At 43.8% G+C, this 18868-nt stretch overlaps 1 protein-coding gene across 5 annotated transcripts in view; it reads right to left on the bottom strand.

Moving 5' to 3' along the window:
* Positions 1-18868, bottom strand: part of ZEB2 (zinc finger E-box binding homeobox 2) — a 111831-nt gene that overhangs the window by 67439 nt on the left and 25524 nt on the right. Inside the window, exon 3 of one of the 5 annotated variants that reach the window (XM_038182515.2) lies at positions 3715-3833. The exons of the other annotated variants lie outside the window; for them this stretch is intronic. The gene's annotated coding sequence lies outside the window, so the exon portion shown is untranslated. The remainder of the gene's footprint in view (positions 1-3714; positions 3834-18868) is intronic. 5 annotated transcript variants of the gene reach the window in all.

Raw genomic sequence — 18868 nt, 5'->3', positions numbered from 1 at the left:
TGCTTTCAAGTGCTGGTGCAAAGAACCTTTAACGAGGTGGTAAATATGTTTACCTTTGATAAGGTGAGCTGCCTGATAAGATAATGTGGATGGCCACTTTTCAAAAGCAAATATGTGCAGAGCTCAGGGCTCTCACCCAAGAGCTGTGCTGGACTTGATCAACATAGGGCAACACCTCGTACCTCGGAGAAGCTTCCTAGAGCCAATTTGTTCCTTTTCAGTTTTACTTATAAGGTACGAGAGAGGTTTATGCACTCAAGAGAGTGCAATGCTGGAGACGGACGTGTAAAAGGTGATCATTTCTGTAGTCTCAGCAATTAGGGTGCAGCTCTTGGCACCTTTCCTTTAAGTAGGACACTTTCTCCTCAAAGGTCTGTGGGTTTCTGCCTCCTGGAGTGCCAACTGCAAGCAGTTGCCATCCAGGGGACCTCCTGCAGAAGGAAAAGATCACGAAATCCCTCGGAGGAGGAAACACTCGATGGTCTGGTATGGTTACCCGGAGTGTTAGTGACCGGAGAAATACATACCAAGAAAAAGCTCCACTAGGGGCAAAATCTGCTTTGAGACCCTGTAATGCCTCCTGACATCTCTATCAGGTCCTCTCCGTAGGTGACCCTACCAAAACAACCCTGGCTGGTCCATCGGTCTTACACGAGAAGACGGGAGGCAACGTGGGCACCATCTGCACCACAGAAATTTCTTAAAATGTCATTTGTCGGAGGAAAGGAAAACGACATTGTTGTGGGAAGAGCAGAAGCCAAGGAGTCCAAAATGGTAGCTCCGCACAAGGCTTTAACGCGCTAGAAAATTTATGAAAACATGAATAAAAGGTAGCTTATTCAGTGTCAGCCTTACATATTTATAGTTTAAAAATTAGTCAAAGTTTATGTCCCGAGGTTGCACCTACAGGAAGCCAGATGTGTGCCTTCTGCATGTGACCTAAGACAGGCCTGGAGCAACAACTAGATAATTTCTCGCTCATACTCCACACCGTCGATCGCGGCGGCTTTCTGAGGTGAGAGAATCTGACAGCACTAACTCTCCAGGGCAGAACTTTCCAGTCAAGTGGATCAACGGACTGAAAATCTCTTATGAATAGTCATTAGGCCTTCATTACAAACCCCTCACAACCCAGTTCTCTTCTCGCAACCAAATGCCTTTTGTCATCTTCACAAGGTGCATCATTTAATTACCAATTGATTTCTTTATATATGACAACATGTCAGATAGCAAAATACAGTGTATCTCCCTTAGGGGGAGAAGTCTGTTAACTATCAGCGTGCCAGATTACTGAATTTAGCTGCGAGACAGTTATTCCCTCCACCGCTCCTTTATTTTAACTCGCTTTCCCGAGCTCGGGAGTTTTTCAGAGGAGCCGTGCGGGGAAAAGAGGAAGGCAAGGGGCATCGTGGAAGGAATTTTCCCTGTTCTGTCACAAAATCAGCGATCGCTTCCAACATTTCTCACTCTCTTTTTAGGCACGGCCGCCGCCACGCACACCGTGCCCGCACATATGTACGTTGGCATCGGCGCCTATATGCACACAGAGAGCCTAGCTGAAGCACGTCAAACAATTGTTCCCATTATACCAGGAATTTACCCAGCTTCTGACTTTGCTAGCACGCTGAATCTTCCCCTTCACAACTGCAGCCTGATAATCAAGCCAGTACTGTATTAATAAGCTGAATAATAAGGGAATTTCAGAAATGTACAGGACTATTATACCGTAACAATAAAACCTCAAACTGAGTAAACCAGAGCAGTGCTGAAGGTAGGCGTCAGAAAATAATGAAACCAGTGTTGCAGTAATGCCCTCCATTGTATGGCAGTGTAAATGCCTGCTTCTTTCATACACAGAAGCTACATTACACGAGTCCGAAATGTTCTCAGAGCATCACTGTGCCTGGTTGTGATAGAACCTGGCACCAGCAAGCACTGAAAGCTGACATTATACTGTAGGATGTGCTGCAGGTGTGCAGGCCTGCGAACGTGCTCTAATTACATATTTTCCTGCAGAGCAACAATTAAGGTCGCCAAAATAATTGCCAGTTTCTTAATCCCTCTCTAACAAGACTGACATAGGGAATGGTTTATTTTTCTCTGGTTATTTTGAAAGTGTTCCTCAAGATTTTGGTTTTTCTAGTGCGCTGCATAAAACTAATTCTTACGTTCAAATGTGTGATTATACCCATTGTTGCTGCTGGATTTTTTTTTTTTTTAAGGCCAAACCTTTTCTGAATTGTAGTACAACTGAAATAATGAAGAAATGCTGATTGTATAACTTGGCATGCTGTTTCAACATTTCCTCTGCAACGAAGGTACCCATTTTTCCTTTCTGTGTGCACACTTGCTGGCATGGTTTTGGTGCTCTTCTCCGGGCCTGCAAGCTCCTGGCCGCTCCTCAGAGCCCTGCAGAGGGGCATCAGCACTGCAATGCCCCAGCCGAGCAGCTGGACAACTACAGCCTCCTGCCTGTATCTGGAGGTTCAATAGAGAATCACCTCTATTTTCATTACAACTGGCCTTATCTACTGTGGGAGACATTACAGAGACTTCTTTCTAAGTGGCAGAAAGCACTCGACTTCAAACAATTGGAACAATTGTAGTACATGAGACAGAAAGGAGATGTCTAGTGCATCCATTTGCAAAGCTGATGCATTTAACAGCAACCATTATACATTGTAGTTATATATAGCCTTCTCACAGACCTTGGGAATAGTGGCCAATGTGAGTCAAACTCAGAGCTGCCATCAGTGGCCACAAGTCAATTGATTTTCTTCGGGAAGCACCCAACGATACGAGCCAGGAACCCTCCGTGCCTCCCTCCCTCTGTATCTCTCACAGACAAGGAAATCCTTTGGAGAAAGCCGCAGTCTCGGTGCCCACACAGAGACCTTCTCATCTTTTATGTCCTTTGAGTTTTGGAGCTTAAAGCTCGGCTGAAGAGGACACGTGGGACACCTAACCTGGAAGGCATTGGGGTGACTTCTGCAGGATTTGGGTCAGACCCACAGGCTCTACCTTGCCAGCACATCAGTATGAGGCTGTTCAGTGTTTGTGAAGATGCCTCAAAGGCTCTAAAAAGTATTTTGTAGAGGAACACAAGGGCATTTGTGTTCAGCCATGTTCAGACAACCCTCAGTTAAGCCAAAGGTTAGTAGTCTGTTCTTGATTGCATTTTAAAATAGTTTGAACTCTTTTCTAACTTTCCAGTAGAGCCTGCTGTCAGCTACCTATGTGCAGATCCTGTCGGTGTCAGAACGAGTATTGCTTATGGCAGGACTAAATTTATCTGAGCAACACCAAAGATTAAGCAAAAAATGCCACACAGCACCAGTCAAAGGATGTCCAGCAGCATGCCAGATAGATTGGCTTGACATGCAAAATCATATTCAAACATCTGAGAATATTAGCATTAATGGAACAGGCAAGGCACCCTTTGATAATTGTTGGCAATCTGAAAACTTTGCTCTGAGGATATTAAAAGTAAACTGTTATAGTCCAATTGCCAGTTTCAATCCTGCTGATATAAACTGCCACAACCTGTCAGCGTTTGACATTTAGCAGGAAGGTATGAATATAAGCTGCTGCTAGGCAGTGTAGGTAGATGTCCACCTTTGCAAAGTGCATTACATGCATGGAAACCTCAGAAGTGATACTAATAACACAGACTCCTACCAAGTTACTGGTTTTACTGCTAACTCCACTACTCACTTTCTAAATTTGTCTCTCTTTCCTACACTTCTCTTGCAGTCTTCCTTCAACACAGATGAGATAATCAGTTGCTTAGACACCCGTCCTCATAAAGCTGTTCACATCTTTGTATCCTTCACCTGCAAAAGCCACAACAGCGATACTGTGATACATGAAAATGTATTCTCCCTCATCGTACTTATTACTTTGAAATGCTCATTGATTTACTCTGCAAGTGAGGAAACAAAGGAAATTTAAACTTTAATGGATATTAAATTATTTGCAAATGAATCATTTACTCTTCTAAAAAGGGACAAATGCATTTTGTTCACTTGAAAGGTACTTAGAAAGACTGCATGGGAGTGATAAAACTCATAAAACTCAGGGTCATATACAACCAGCTTAGACTTTTCAAACCCGGTGATTTCATTAAGACTCGGTACGAAAGGACACAGCGAGGCTCTCAAAGGACTGAACGCCGCAAAGCTTAACCCACGTAGCTGGTAGGCCATGAATCTTCAGGCTCCAGCATCTTTGCTGAACCAGATTTTGATGTAGGCATCTGACTGGGGACCCAGGTTAGCAAATACTGGCCTTAATAGCCAGTACCTTCCCAGTGCCTTCTCTGGGACCACTCACAGCACGAGGCAGGGCAGAGCCAAGCCGTGTCCCTAGAAGGGGGCCAAGTCCTGGTGACTCCACTCATGGGAGTGCTTGCACCAGTTTCAGTGGGGAAGACGTGGCCCTGTTTACATGAAAATGCTTTGAAGGGAAATATTTTAGGTTTTGATCAAAACCTCATTTACATTCTTACAAAGAAACTGTGAAGAGTTATAAATGAGCTGTAGAGTATATTATAAAACACATTTTAAAAGTAACACATGCTCAGCGATGGATTACGTTAAAAAAAAGTACGTGCGATATCCAAGACGAACATTTATGTTGAGCAGAGATCACGCGAGAAAGCATTCCACAGGCATAACTTTGCAGATAATCAAAGCCAAGTATTAATACATTTTTATCAGTCCACCTTCTAAACAATATTTCAGTAGATTTCCTTTCACACAGTGATATTTGTAATAAATGTTCTGCCTTTGTTTTAAAGTCAGTCCGTAGAAAGATGACATCAGCTTAGCAAACAATAAAGTGCCTGTAATATTGTCTCCAGAGGGCTGTTACATTTACTTTGTAGCAGTAAAATTCAATTTTCAAAAAACACTACATGAATGATGTTAGGTTATTAACCCTATCACCACCGTAAAACATCATCATTGTGTGCAGAATGTAGGTCACTATCTAGGAGCTATAAGTTGCTTTTTGTTAAATAATCCATTTAAGCTGCTTTTCTTCCCCACAGCCCGGGTTGTGTCCCTTCCCTTTGAAAAAAAAAACAAAAAAAAAACAGTCCCACTTTTAATCACAGGGCTCTGAGTGAGCGCACTTATTACACATCGCATTTTGAGGTGCTCTTCCTTTGTTACTTTCAGATTTGGCCGCACACTTTTGAAGAGTGACTCTCTGTGAATTCTTGCTGCTCGGCGCTGCTCTCAAAGAGCACGAAAACCAAGCGCATCGCAGCAGCCAGCGCCGGCAGTGACTCGCGCAAGTTTCAGTTCAGGGAAGGAGAAGAAAATCTGCAACTACAAAACTCTGAGTCATTTTGAAATTTCAGCGCACTTGAATAGCAGCCGTCCTGATTCGGGGGCTGGCTCCCAGCTCCTGCCCCTGCATGTTTTCCCTCCGACGGGTCCACACGGAGCGAGGCACAAGAGGGATCGGCGAACAAACTGTCCGCGGGCCAGCGCTGGCGTGTCACATGGCTGGGTATAAAAGAGGATTTGCATACCTGACGCAGCTATGGAAATATTCCCTGTCCGACAAGGGGCGAAAAAGAAGCCCTGACGGCTGGCCGGCGTCAGCATGCAAGGGGTTAACTAGTTAAACTTCTACCACCCCCCACAGCAACTTTCCAAAAGCTGACAATAAGTAAAAGAAGTGCTGGTTATCCATTTTTTAAAGGGATGGGATTGGTTTTAGAAGAAAGGGAAAGAGGATCAAACACCTCAGAGCAACAAAAGGTTGTGTCAGAGGGCCCTCAATCACAAACCTCCTTCAACAAGAGATATTCCAACCTTCCAGAGCAGTTACCCGGGCAGCACGGCTAAAAAGTGCCCTGACATGAAAAGAACAAAAACAGAAGGGACAGAGGTAGTTATTGTTATGCACACTCCTCTTTTTTGCTTGGGCTTTTTTCTCCCCCACAAAACTTTTTGCATAAGCTGTTAGGGGAAAAGTAATAGTGCTGCTTATTGAAAAGAAATCTCTCTTTTTTTTTTTTTTTTTTTTTTTTGCATCTCCTACCTCCTAGGTTGTGAGGTATGCCCAGCAGATTCTCAGCAAGGAACACCTGATGAATGGGAAGGTCAGCTCTGTGAATGCTTCAAAAGAGGCATCCGAAATTAATAAATGTAATTATGAGAGTGTAAATGTATCCTGGTTTTCATCGCCCCCTGAACACATATTTGAATTTTTTTTTTTTCTCCAGACGAGCTAAGTTTTGTGCGCACAAAGAATGTAAATTATTTGCATTTGCGGTGTCAGGTCTTGGAGGTATCTTAACAGCGTGTAAGAATTTTCCACTTAAATGTAAATTATTAACAAGTCAGAGTTTTCATTTGTTTTATCTCCTGATGTGCAATCTAAATAAATAAATGGCACATTTTACAGTATTCACCACCCACTTCTCTGCTCTTTCAGAAAGATATTTTATACATGCTACCTCTGCTTAAATAGGGTGGTGGATCACTCGCTCTTTCATCATTTATCTTTGTCTCTGTGCTCCTGAGGATTTCTGTTGGTGGTGGTAGTTTTTTTTTCTTACTTTTTTTTTTTTTTTTGCTAAAACAAATTTACCTCTAGTACTTCATCAAGTTTTCCTGTGTAATATCGCTAAGTAAACAACACAGTGGCTTATTCATAAAATATTCATATTTCAAAATGTTCCTTCCCAATCACCCCTCCTGGGTTTACCTATGTTTACAAATATGTAAGCCTTGTTAATATGCCTTGTCTGGGGAATGGTGAGCAGTGACCCTCCTTGAGGCAGAGCTCTGATGGAGAAGTGTATTATTTCAGCTGGGAGAACAGCAAAGCTCGGGGATGAGACTGATTGATTAAGACCAGATGGATGGCCACACATAGGTGTGACAAAAATAGAAACGCATTGCAAACATTCCTGGCATTGTCCTCCTGTGGTCGGGGAGGTGGACGGACCCGGTGGTACCTTATCTACCTCCTGATGGGCTCCAGAATTGAAGAATGTTAATGAAAGCTAACTCTCCTTCGCCGGCCTTACAGTGACACTTATTACAATGAATCAAGCTTAAAATTGCATCTCGAAAATAAAGCCTGAGTTCCCCCGATCGAAAAGTGACAGCTGGCATGCCACTGGAAAGCATTCGCACGCGCTTCCATGAAATTAATTCGAAGTAAAGAGCTCGGAAAGAAAAGAAGGGAAAGAGAAAGAGAAAGAAAGAAAACAAACAGACCGTACCCACATCCTCTCCTTAAAATTAAACTTTCAGAAACCACATAAAGGAATAAGTGCAAAACGAGTGACCTCTGGTTTGGAGAAGAATGTCTCATTGAAACCCTCGCAGCTCTTGTGATTATTGGCCATACTCTGGCCAGCCCTCTCCCTAATATTGGGGCTGTTCCTCACAGAAAATCCCAGCTGGTGGCTTGAGACCTGAAGCGAGTGGTCCTGATGACCCACACTGCCCTGGGTGGCCTTCACCTGGCCAGCATTTGCCTTTGGGCCTGGCCCATGCCGTATGCACTGCACCACGAAAAATGCCATGAGCCGGGCCTGCCCACGGCTGCTGAGGGGCAGGAGCTGGGCAGAGGAGCAGCACAGCACCAGGCTCTTCAGGACACCCCATTTTCTCTCCTCTGCCTATTCCTCACCACAAATGGGTTGCGTGGCCAGCTGCGAGGGTCAGCCCTGACACCAAAACAGGCTTTGAGGTCATGGGACGGTCTCAAACCTGCTCTTCGCAGGATCCTTCTCACGCGGCACGTCGCCTTGTGACAGCCACAGCAGAAGGTGCAAGAACCAGACCCCCAAACCCTCTATTTCTCCCTACAACAGCTGCCCTGCCCCGGCGTGAGCTTTCAGCTCCCGCTCCCCTCGCGTAGGCCTGAAACGATTACCTACTTGTTAGAAATCTTCTCAGGTTTCACAGGCAAGCATTTGCCGGTGGGTTCCTGACCGGCCTTTCTGGACGTGGCGCTCCCAGAGACACGCTCTCACACATGCAAAAGCCCTGTGATGGATCAGGGACTCCTCCATTCACCCCTCCACTTTAAGCAAAACCGTTCCTAATATACCTTTTCATACGTGAAGCATAATGAATGTACCTTTTCTTATGCGTGTACAATACTGTACTTTCACCCACTGGCAAAGAAGTTCGCTAAATTACTAAGAGCGTTTAAAGAGGTGGCATTCATTGTAATATACAAAGGAATTTAAAGCACATTTACAAATGAATCGGCAGGCATGCCAACAAGAAAAACAAATTTAAATGTAAAATTAAAAAAAAAAAAATGAGGATTGCTTGAAACAATTATTATGATATGAAAATGTTTGTCCATTCTGCAGGCTGCAAACTACCTAATTTCTCTTCAACTACAATTCAGGTGACTGGGGTTTTAAAGAAATATTCTTTTCCTTGGTTTCCTTCTCCCCTCCCCAACTGAGTAATAAAACATAGACTAATTTAAATAAGAATCATTATGCTCAGAAGGCCTCCTCTGGCTGGAAGACTTTTGTTCCACATGTCCCATAATCTCACTCCCACATGGCTGCCATAAGGTTGATGCTGAAATCAAACTGAACTATAGAATTTTCTTTTAGACACAGTGAAAATACGTATATCAGTTTTGAGAAAGGAATCCTATAATTTAGGTAATGGAAGAAATATACTTGTGATAGAAACCTCTTGACTTTGCCACTCTGTTCCCTAAATTTGTTTCCTCATCCAGGTTGCTATTAGCATATGAAAAATGCTTTTAATTTTATCCATTTCTGGACATATCTGTCACACGCACAAGTGAGATAGCAGCTAGGTTTCAACTTATCTCTTCTTTACCACCTCAGCAGCAGGTTTAAAATAGATCACACTCTTTTAGCTGTGTGCAGCCAAGGTGTGTGTAACTGCCGTACTGAACAAAACCCGATAAAGCAGAAGCAAGCCAAACTACCACAGGCAGCTTGCTCCCATCTCAAGCACAGGCGTTTCCATCGCAGCATCTCCCGGCGTTACTTTCCCTCGCTTGAAACGCAAGAGCCGGAGCAGCTCTAGCACGTAATTCGCTACATGTGTCGGTGGCGATACAGCGAGGCTGGGAGCCGTGGCCGGGTTTTTTAAAGCAGCTGTTAGGCACTTTCTACTTGCTGTTTATCTGTTTCCTTAAAACTCCCACTCCCACCCCTGCCCTGCGAAGGGACGGCGGGCATGTGGCATGGCAGCTCCCACGCGCCTGTGCCGCTACAATGCCACTTTGTTCCATGCCCTGCGATGCCGGCCCTTAAAACCGCATCCCCAAATTCTCCGCAGGCGCGCATGATGCACGGCAATGTATGGCACAGCTTGGAGAAAGCTCACGACAGCACCCAGCCTGTTTTCACACATGCTATAGGTCTTACGGCGTCAGCCCTGCGGTTGTTACGCGTACAAAATTTTAAAAGCCCTTTTTTCTGCTACTTTTTGAGTAAATTAAAAACTCCCATTGCCTCCCAGGCAATTAGGATGAGGCCCGAGGACTGGCTTGGAGCAGTGAGACGCTGAGCGCTTTTGCTTGGTGGTATTTGGCATGAAGATATTTGTGGCTTGGTGAAACCTTGCACACACGCACACACACTCCCCGACTCTGCTTTTGGTGACATGTTGGGGAAATGGCTATTTTTGCACAAACGTAAAAAAAAACCATGAAATTATGCTCCGTTTTAATGAAAGGGCGGTTTTGCCTAACAAAACATATGCGTTTTATTAACAGTATTAATAGAAATGGGCCTGCTTTCAAACTCGCAACGAAACGTGACAAAGCCCAGGGCCAGATTCTCAGCTCCACTTGAGGCACCTCGCGACCCACTGCACAGCGGGATGGCCACCCTGGCCGCCGTGCCCCTAGACCCGATATCCTGGCAGTGAAACACCTCCGTGGGCACACCACAAACACCTCCAGGGCCAGAAGCCATGGGATGTGGGCATTTTCTCAAGCCAGGAGGCTCAGGAGATGCTCTTTGCACCATGGGGCAGCCAAGATGGGTGTATCAGATGTGCCTGCGCATGTCTTGTCATTGGTGTTGGTTGCTTTTTTTTTTTTTCTTTTTCGAGGAATGCTTTCTGTTCCCCAGGATCTGCCTGAAGGAAAGCCACAGGACAGCGGTGGCTGACGGTCACGACACCAGTGCCTCCCCTCTGGCTGGCGGCAGGACCCTGGAAGCGAGGCCAGAGCCGCTCAGGGAAGGACACCCCGTCCCGCTGGAAGTTACATGACCAGGAATAAAGGGCACCTTGCGCTAAGCAGGGGGATTAAGCTGATGAGCAAAGCACCTGAAACAACTTTGCCTTCCCACCGCCAGCCCTGGCAGAGGAAAAAGGCTCTCACAAGTAAATAAACCGGCACAGCCCTTTTCCATTTTGATGACTTCTCGCCATTTTACTAAATTGCCAGGCAGACAGAAGCCTTAGCCCCAACAACACTCATGTGAAAACTTCAGGCTTTGTTGTTTTCCTTTTTTATTTTTTTTTTCCTTTCTTATTTTATTTTTTTTTACTTGCATGACTTCTTTATTAAGTGCTCTCGGGCTCTAAATGAGTGGGTGTCAGAGGTGCAGTATTTCACAGATCCGTGGGTCACTGCCTGATTTTGTGCCGCATGTAGATATTAAAAGTTCCCCTTATTACAGATAGCATGAAGAAAAATGAACAACTAGAGACAGTTTTCTAAACCCATCGTCTCTGGGTATATTTATTTTATGATGATGGCAAAGGAGTAGCCCCTTATATATTTTCTATTGTCTTCAGTAAGGACACGCTTTAATCATAAACTGACGCACAGAACCTGCCTATTGGCCTATTGATATTTCTCTTGCAGTGAGCGAGCAGCCAATATCCTATTTTAAATATAACTTTAAAAAATGACATTACCTAAGAAAATGCTAGCACTATTCCTGATAAAATATACTGTAGTGGGGCTGAAAAGTGCATGCAAAGCAAGCTGCATTATTAGAATGTTTAAATATTAATTATACCGCTGTGTAGTAAAGATGATCAACTGTGAGTGTCAACTAATTTTCTAAAAGCTGCAATGTTGGATTTCATCTAAACTTCTATTGTTAAGCTAAAACTAAAAGCCCAGCAAGTTTAGTCTACTGGAGTGTGTTTATTTTTATTGGTTTCTGCATAATTTTTTTTAACATAAACCAACTTTAACCCCTTTACTGTAATCTCTGCCAGTGGAACTCCAATAGCACATCATAAAATTCCTATAATTCTTCAAAGCGATGTAGCTGGAAAAGAAAAAAAACACGGGCACTTTGCAACAAACGCCAACTACGAGATTCAGCCAATTAAATTTAACTCTTGCGAGCTCGTTGAGCTGAGGATATACGTGCAGATATACATCGAGCCTCCCCTCCAGCAGCGGCTCCTGCTGCGAGCAGCCTTTGGCTGCGGCGCTGAGCGCCGAGCTAGTCCTATTGTGTGAAAAATACCGCTCAGGTGGTACCTCGCGCGGGCGTGTGAGGGAGGCTCAGCAGACAGATGGGGAGGCAGATGTACAATGCTACATAAAAGTAGAGAGACTTATATTATCTTATGTGAACGCCTTAAGTGCCTGAGCGCAGGCAGCCGGAGAATGGGCAGCGGGGCGGGGAACAAAGAGTTAAGTGAGAAATGACTGTCATTTCTCTCCCGCGAGCGGCTATTGCTTCCTCAGACTTTTCAGACGAGGCACAAGACTCGAGCGAGAGAATCACTTTGAGAGTCTTAGGCGAAGACAAAGAAATAGTGTGCGCCGAGGCTCGCAGGCTTCGTTCCGTCACTCATGGATGCTCTGCCAGGATTTCCCACCTGAGACAGATTGCGACGCGTGTTCGAATCACTCATGCACGAGAAGCAATACACAAGTTCAGTGTAAAGCCACTTTAAAAGCTCATCGGGTGCATACTTTACTTGTACAAAATACCTTATTCATGATGGAGCAGTGAGGGCCTAGGTAATTACTTGAATCAAGGTGGCCTCAGAAGTGTTTAAATCTACAAGGACACTTAGAGCATGAATAATGCAAAATAATTTGCATCTAAATTTTTTAAGTGTTCTTTATTCAAAAACTAAAATGCAGTTCCGATTAAAGTTTGATGAGTGAAAGCTGAGCACTTCATACCCACTGTGAAACGTCTCCTATTTGTGGAAATTATTTCAGACAGTGGTAAAGGGACAAAAGAGATCAAAAAAAGTTGGTGATTAATCTGCATTACTTTTAAGCCATCCTTATTTCATGATGTTTGGTGAGTAGGAAGTTAATTTCAGGACTTGCTGATCTGATACCATCCACATCTCGCCCCTTTAAAGCAGCCACATCGAAAGCAGAGATCTAATTATTAGCCAAACAAAATAACTATTCTTTTGCCTCCGATGATAGCGCAGGGCAGCTCATGGCTCTGAAATTTGTCTGGTATCTCTTCGTGCAATTAATCTCCCTTCTGACGCCGTCAGCCTCTTTGGAAAAGCCTTACATGCAGAAACACCCTGGCTGCCTCTAACTCTGCGTGCTTGCAGGACACGGGCTTACATTTCTTCACTTGGAGCGTGTTGCATCCCTTTCTTCTGAATTTGCCATTGACAGCATAAACTGCCATGTGTATCATCAGTTCAGCACTTTATTATATCGTCTCCATTTCTATTTTAGAACGTGTTGAGCAACCCCCATAAAAATTGTTAAAGAGGAAGGAGTGAACAAGACAAATGTTGTGTAATGTGCTCGCTGAGAATTATGCTTTGCTCTGCCTGGGCTGGAAGCAGAGGAGAGAAAGGGAGAGGGAAGGAGCGAGGGGGGAAGCATGTCGGGAGCAGCCGCTTTCGCACTCAGACGTCAGCGGTCGGGTGGTTAAAAGTGCCTAATTCCCTGCTCTGCCTGCAGCACTCGAGGCCGAAATGGGTGTGAGGGCAGAGACAGACGGGGCTTGAGAGCAGCAACCCCAAAGGCTTCTAAAGAAGAAGGCTCATCTATCTGTCCATCCATCCGTCTGTCCATCCCACCGCTGCGGGAGCACCTCTGGGAGGAGCAGGAGGGATGTTTGCCAGCGGGCCGGCTGCTGCGACCCCGGGTTGGGAAATCTGCTGGGATCCGCCAGGTTGGGCAGGCGGGGGCCTTGACAGGCAGCTTAAGTTTTAAGCGCTGGCTGACTGCGGGCAGCTCAACTTTAAAGGCCCCTTTGCAAAGGAAAATCATTTTCCTGCTGCAGCCCTTATAAAGAATAAAGACTTCCAATTTATTGCAGGCTCGAAAGCTGGCTGCCACTTTATTGGACTTTCAGATGAGTGTGCTCGCCACGCTTTCTTAGTGAGAGTATCTGCTACGTTTTCTTGGATTTTGAACAATGAGAACATTTTTTTAACTCATTGAACAAAGATTTCCCCAGCAACAGACCCCCTGCTCAGCAGGTCACCTATCTTTGCGACAGTTTTTCTTTTCCCACGCTAACCCTAGGGCTCATTTGCATAAGGTCTCTGTTGTGACAATTAGTTTCAGGTGAGCTGATTTCTATGAGGTTTGCCCAAGACGATACACAAGCTCTGGGCCTCCCTGATCCTGGCCCTAATTGCGACTGACTGGCACCAGACACAATCACCCTCTTGATTCAGCAAATTGTCCTGCAAGTAGCTTGTTGTGACCCCGCAATGCACAAATCATATCATGTCAGCCCAGCATAGTAAACAGTGAATAAAGCAAATTCAAAAAAGGTTTCATAATAGTGCCTCCATCTTCTAGCCCCAGTGGGCAAGATGAATACAAATTAAAGCTATATCATATCTACGCGCTGGTGGAAAAGGTATCGCTGCCCCAACAAACAATTTGGTTGAATTGTTTTTTTGGTTTTTGGTCTTTTTTTTTTTTTTTTTAAATTCATGTTGGGAAAAAATCAACATCTCCTTGCTCCATCACCTGGGAGAAGTTCTCCAGGTAGAGGAGTGGGGTCGCTGTGAATATTTCCTAGTCTTATGGTTTGGATGTAAGCAATGTTCTCCTCCGTCATCTCTGGAGGTACAGGGTACATCAATAAGCACATTAGCTGGCTCCCAGTTGTCTCTGCTCCTCTTAAAAAGCAGCAGAGGCCACAGGGACCCCACCTCTGAGCACAGCACCAGAAGTCATGGCACAACTTTCCCTGCAGGTCTGGGAGCCTGGCAGGAACCCAGGTGGCTGCAGTGCAGAAGGTCTTTGCAGGGGACCTCATCCTGCATCGCCCTTGCACTTTGGCTCAATCCTTCCCACTTTAGCCGAGAAGTAACGCAATGGAAGTTGGCCCAGAATTAGCTTGGGTATTGACTGGCCAATCGATGTCAAATGGGGCAAACACTCAGCCTCGGAGATGGCAGAGAAAAGGAGCAAAAAAAATAAATAAAATGCAACAAATGCAAAGTTAACGAGGATGGAGAAATACCTTCCACCAGGGCCAAGATCATCGTGTTAATGCGGGTGCTGCCCTTATCTCTGATGAACTCTGTTTCTATCCCTTTGAGTCACAGTTTTCATGTTATTTTTTGTATGATGCTCAGTTCTTTCCTGCTGGAGCTGTGACCCGCTCCCTGTGAGTGTGAGTCAGGACAGGCTCTGGATTGCTGCTTCTAAATGAGGTCTAATTTGCAAAATATTATTCACCATAGAGACAAAAGCTGCTCCCCTGCTGTAACCGGGATGTGAAGGGTAAACTCAGATTCAGACAGGTATCTTGAGCCACTGACTTCAGAGAGACTCGGCAAGGGCAGGATTAGGCCCAGTGGATATGTGGTGAGATGATTATTATGTGAATTAGATCAGGCTATTAGTTTTGGACTATTTTTAATCTCCTGGGGAAATATGTATTTACATTTGTTTTTATTTTCATTTTTTTTACTTGATGCAAATTGCTTCCCCAAATAAATAGTTATGTTAAAAATCCTAGTAAAAATGTGCTTCAGAATTATTCACTGAACATGGCCAGTAGCCAGTGCGAAAGGTCAGCCTGCCAGCTCCAGCAGCTTTGAGCGATGGTCAAGGTAAATATATACGTGAAAGAGCATCTGAAACAGCGCATTTCTGTTAACTGTGCAAACTTACAGACTGATTGTAGGCAAAGAAATAGGTAAGAACAAATCAAAAAATCACCTCGCTGCTGAAAACAGTAACACCAAGTTTTATCCCTAATTTCAGGGTGTCAGACCTAATTATTCTTTTCCTGGTCAAGGCAATTGGTTGAAAAGTCATTAAATCCTCCTATATTAGTGTCTATCCATGTCCAGAATTAGTCTGAGCAAGGTGGGAAGTCCCCCCAGGCTGCCATGGTTCCATCCCTGCAGTCTCACAGAGCGTGGGCCCCTGAGCTCTTCAAGCCCTGCAGTTTTGTTCCTCACTCCCCAAGCCACTAGATACCATTTTCACATGGAAACGAGAAGAGTGGTGGTCCCAGAATAGGATGTGACTCATCAGCTTTGGCTTCCTTCTTCCCATGGTGGTGGGAAGCCACCCCCTGAGGTCCCTACAGCCCTCCCATTGCTTTCCTCCACATGGGATGGAGGACACTCCAGGAAGGGTGATCAAGGAAGGGTGCTCAAGGCCTTGCCTGCCACAAGAACAGTCTCCATGGGGGCTTGGGTAATTACAAGGATCTCAACACCATTGGTACTGTCAAAACCTCACTGGGCAACCCTATCACTTGCAGACCCCCTGGGCAACCCCATCACTTGCAGCCCCAGCCATGACCACAGTGGTGGCAGGTCCAAGGTGGTTGCCCATCGCTTGCAAGCACACTAGACCATGGCTGCAAGGGGTAACCAGAGCCCCCAGGAGCCTTGCCTGCTCTATTTTTAAAATGCGTGGCATTTTTATTTTGTCCAGCGTCCATGCTAATGCTTTTATCCCTCTCTTTCGACACAAACCATGCTTTTACAGTTAAGGTAACATAACGAGCTAACGTTGAACTTTAACCTTCAGAAACTCTGCCTCTAATGTCAGGCAAAACTTTTAGATTTTAAAGTAAATAAACAGTTGATTCTGACAAAAAAATGACTATTCCCCGAAGGGACGTTTTTGTGAAACAGCGCCAGGTACAAAAAAAATGTATATTTTTTGGCTTGGTCATGAAACTGTCAAAACACAACTCTAACATGTTTTGCTGCATATGTAATTTTTTTCCCACAGCTCTTTCTGAGCAGTGCTTAATTCCGGCTTCTTTCTGCACCCAGCTCTTGCGAGCAAATCAATAGAAGCACAAGAAATCCAGGCTAAGTTTATAGGTAAGGGAAGGAGAATGGCCAGGAGAAAGAAAGAGGACAGAAACAAGACAAAGCCTGGGAAACTTTGTTGAAGTTCCCCATAAATTATGCTTTCAGGGTAAAAATCGCCCTCAGAATAGGGCTTCAGGGAGATTTAAGCAGTGAGCAGCAGGCTGTTTACTGGCCCTTGGTACAGGGACTAAGTTTCACCCTCCGTGCTTAGGTACCTTGGTTTCATTTTATTTTTAACTGCTCTCTCTCTCTCTCATATATGTGCATATGTAAATCCCAAAGTATCTTGATCAAAGTTGTGATTACAAACTTCACATTTACTAAAAACAGCGATGGCACTGATCTTTAATATAATAATATATTTTCCCTGAATGCCTGAGCTGTTTCATTCCAGCAACTGAAACAGAGACAATTCTTTGTATGTTGAAGTGTGTAATTATCATGTATCCAAAAGGGAGGGTGTAATTTTCACATCTGATTACAAGGGAAGAGAGTAAGGGAAGCTGCCTCGGTAAACTTACACTTGTTTACAGAGAGCAATACCTTTGATATTAAAAACTCTAAACATGTAAAATGATGGAAAAAATCAAGATTGTCATGCACCAAAGCTAAAAAAAAAAAAAAAAAAAAAAAAAAAGAGAGAGAGAAAAAAAAAAAAAAGCTAAGCATTTTTTTTGGCATAGCTACAAAATGAAAAGTCAATTCTTCTGAACTTGTGCTGGCCCTACTCACTTGAGATGTTTGTTAAGAAGACTTAAAAATTGTTTTTGCACAGTGTGCTCTACTTGTTGTGTTGAAGGTTAAGAAGTTAAAGCTCCAGCTTTAATTTAAAAAGGGGAACTTCAAATGTTTCTGCTGTTTATAACTCTATTTGGTCAGTTTAAACTAGAGAAATGCTTTTCATATTTGACTTCGTCTTCACAGAATTTACTTCTCCTAAATGTGACTGCATTTGCTTTCAGGTTGCATTTTTTTTTTTTATCATATGAACTCACTCCTCTTTCTTTCTCTCCTTTTTTTTTTTTTTTCTTTCTTTCTTTCTCATGCACACTGTCGCACAGACCCACACTGCTGATTTACCTTTGATAAAATGAGCTTCTGCCTATGTGAAATTATTATTTTTTGGCCACATAGGAAAAGATGGTATCAAGGAAAGACAGAACTGTTACAGTGAATATCACTTACCAAGGAGATTAAAGATAAGCAGAAAGATCACACTACAGGTAGAAGGGAAAACTGCTGAAAAACCAAGAAAGATATGAGAAACCTTTTGAAATGATGTAAAAGTATGATTGCTAAGGAGTTATTGTAGTATTTTTAGAAACCATTAAAAACTGTCTGCAAGCACTGGATGTCAAAGTACGATAGCCTCATCGCTTTTGCTAAACAAGAAAAAGGAAGGGAAAGAGAAAGAAAGAAAGAAAAATTATTTTTAGTTTATGGAAAATGCTGGTTTTTGTTGGCATATGAAAAAAGTCACATAATTTACATCTGCAACACCTATCACTAAGACTATGATAAGACTCTGTTTTCTAAAGTATGCTTTTTTGCTGCCCCCAGGTTAACTTCCTTATACCATATTCTTATTCAGAACATCCTATCTGTGGGGAAAAAAAAATCCCTACCACAACAACTAAGGATTCTGAAAAATAAAATGTAACCAAGTAATAGCAGTAATTTGAGTCGAGGATGCATTTAGTTACTTTAAAAGTGTTTTTGTCTTGTGCAGAAAGACATGAATGCAAGGGCTACCAAAAGCAATTTAATACCAGGTGGGGGTTGACATTAATCTTTTATGACAATAATATTGTGGTGTTACAGTAGGGCAGAAACGAATATCTCCTTGTACATACAAACGCTTCCCGAAGAGTCTGTGCCTGTCTTAAAAATACACGTATAGAATTGATGTATAGCCTCAAATTCATAATGAATATGATTATATAAATAGTCTTCAATCGTGCAAACAATCACAACGTCCTCCCTCTGCTTCCCGTGGATGTGATCCAGGCTCACCCAGTGAGCAGCACGGCACAGCCCCAGACCCCATTTCTCCTGGAAGGGGCCGGATCCGGACCAGGAGGACCTTTTGTGGGAACAGGGTGCACAGCCCTTGGCTCTGCCTGGTGCAGTGCCCAAAGGTGCCAGCGGGGCCAGGCAGGGCACATGGGAAGGATATGGCCCCTTCGTGCCCGGGTTACATGGGTGTGCCAGGGGTGGAGGCGGATTCTGGGCAGCGTTTGTGTACTTAAAACAACAAATTAATGTCTGTGGCATGCTAATCAATGTTGGGTACGCTCCGCATTTTTCACTGAGTTGTTAGAGTACATTTGCTTATATTTTGCACTATTTTAATTTAACCATATTGATCAAACCGAACACTCAATAAGACCCTAGGCACCTTAGCCTTATTAAAATTAGTCAACTTGAAGTAAGTGAGCTGAGGAAGTAATGGAAACTATTCAGAGATTTAAATACAGTGCAGCCCACTTAAATAAATACCTGTTAATGAAATAAATCTGTATATGCACATATTTTCTCAGAAACAAATTATTAAGGGGCCCTTTAGCAGTGCACAGCTCAAACATACCCATTCGTTTCAGAGGGCGGCATTTCCTCGGCTC

The sequence above is a fragment of the Anas platyrhynchos genome, chromosome 7, assembly GCF_047663525.1.
Source record: "Anas platyrhynchos isolate ZD024472 breed Pekin duck chromosome 7, IASCAAS_PekinDuck_T2T, whole genome shotgun sequence".
Classification (NCBI taxonomy): domain Eukaryota; kingdom Metazoa; phylum Chordata; class Aves; order Anseriformes; family Anatidae; genus Anas; species Anas platyrhynchos.
Note: the sequence above shows the minus strand (reverse complement) of the source record. Positions and strands in the feature narration are given on the sequence as shown.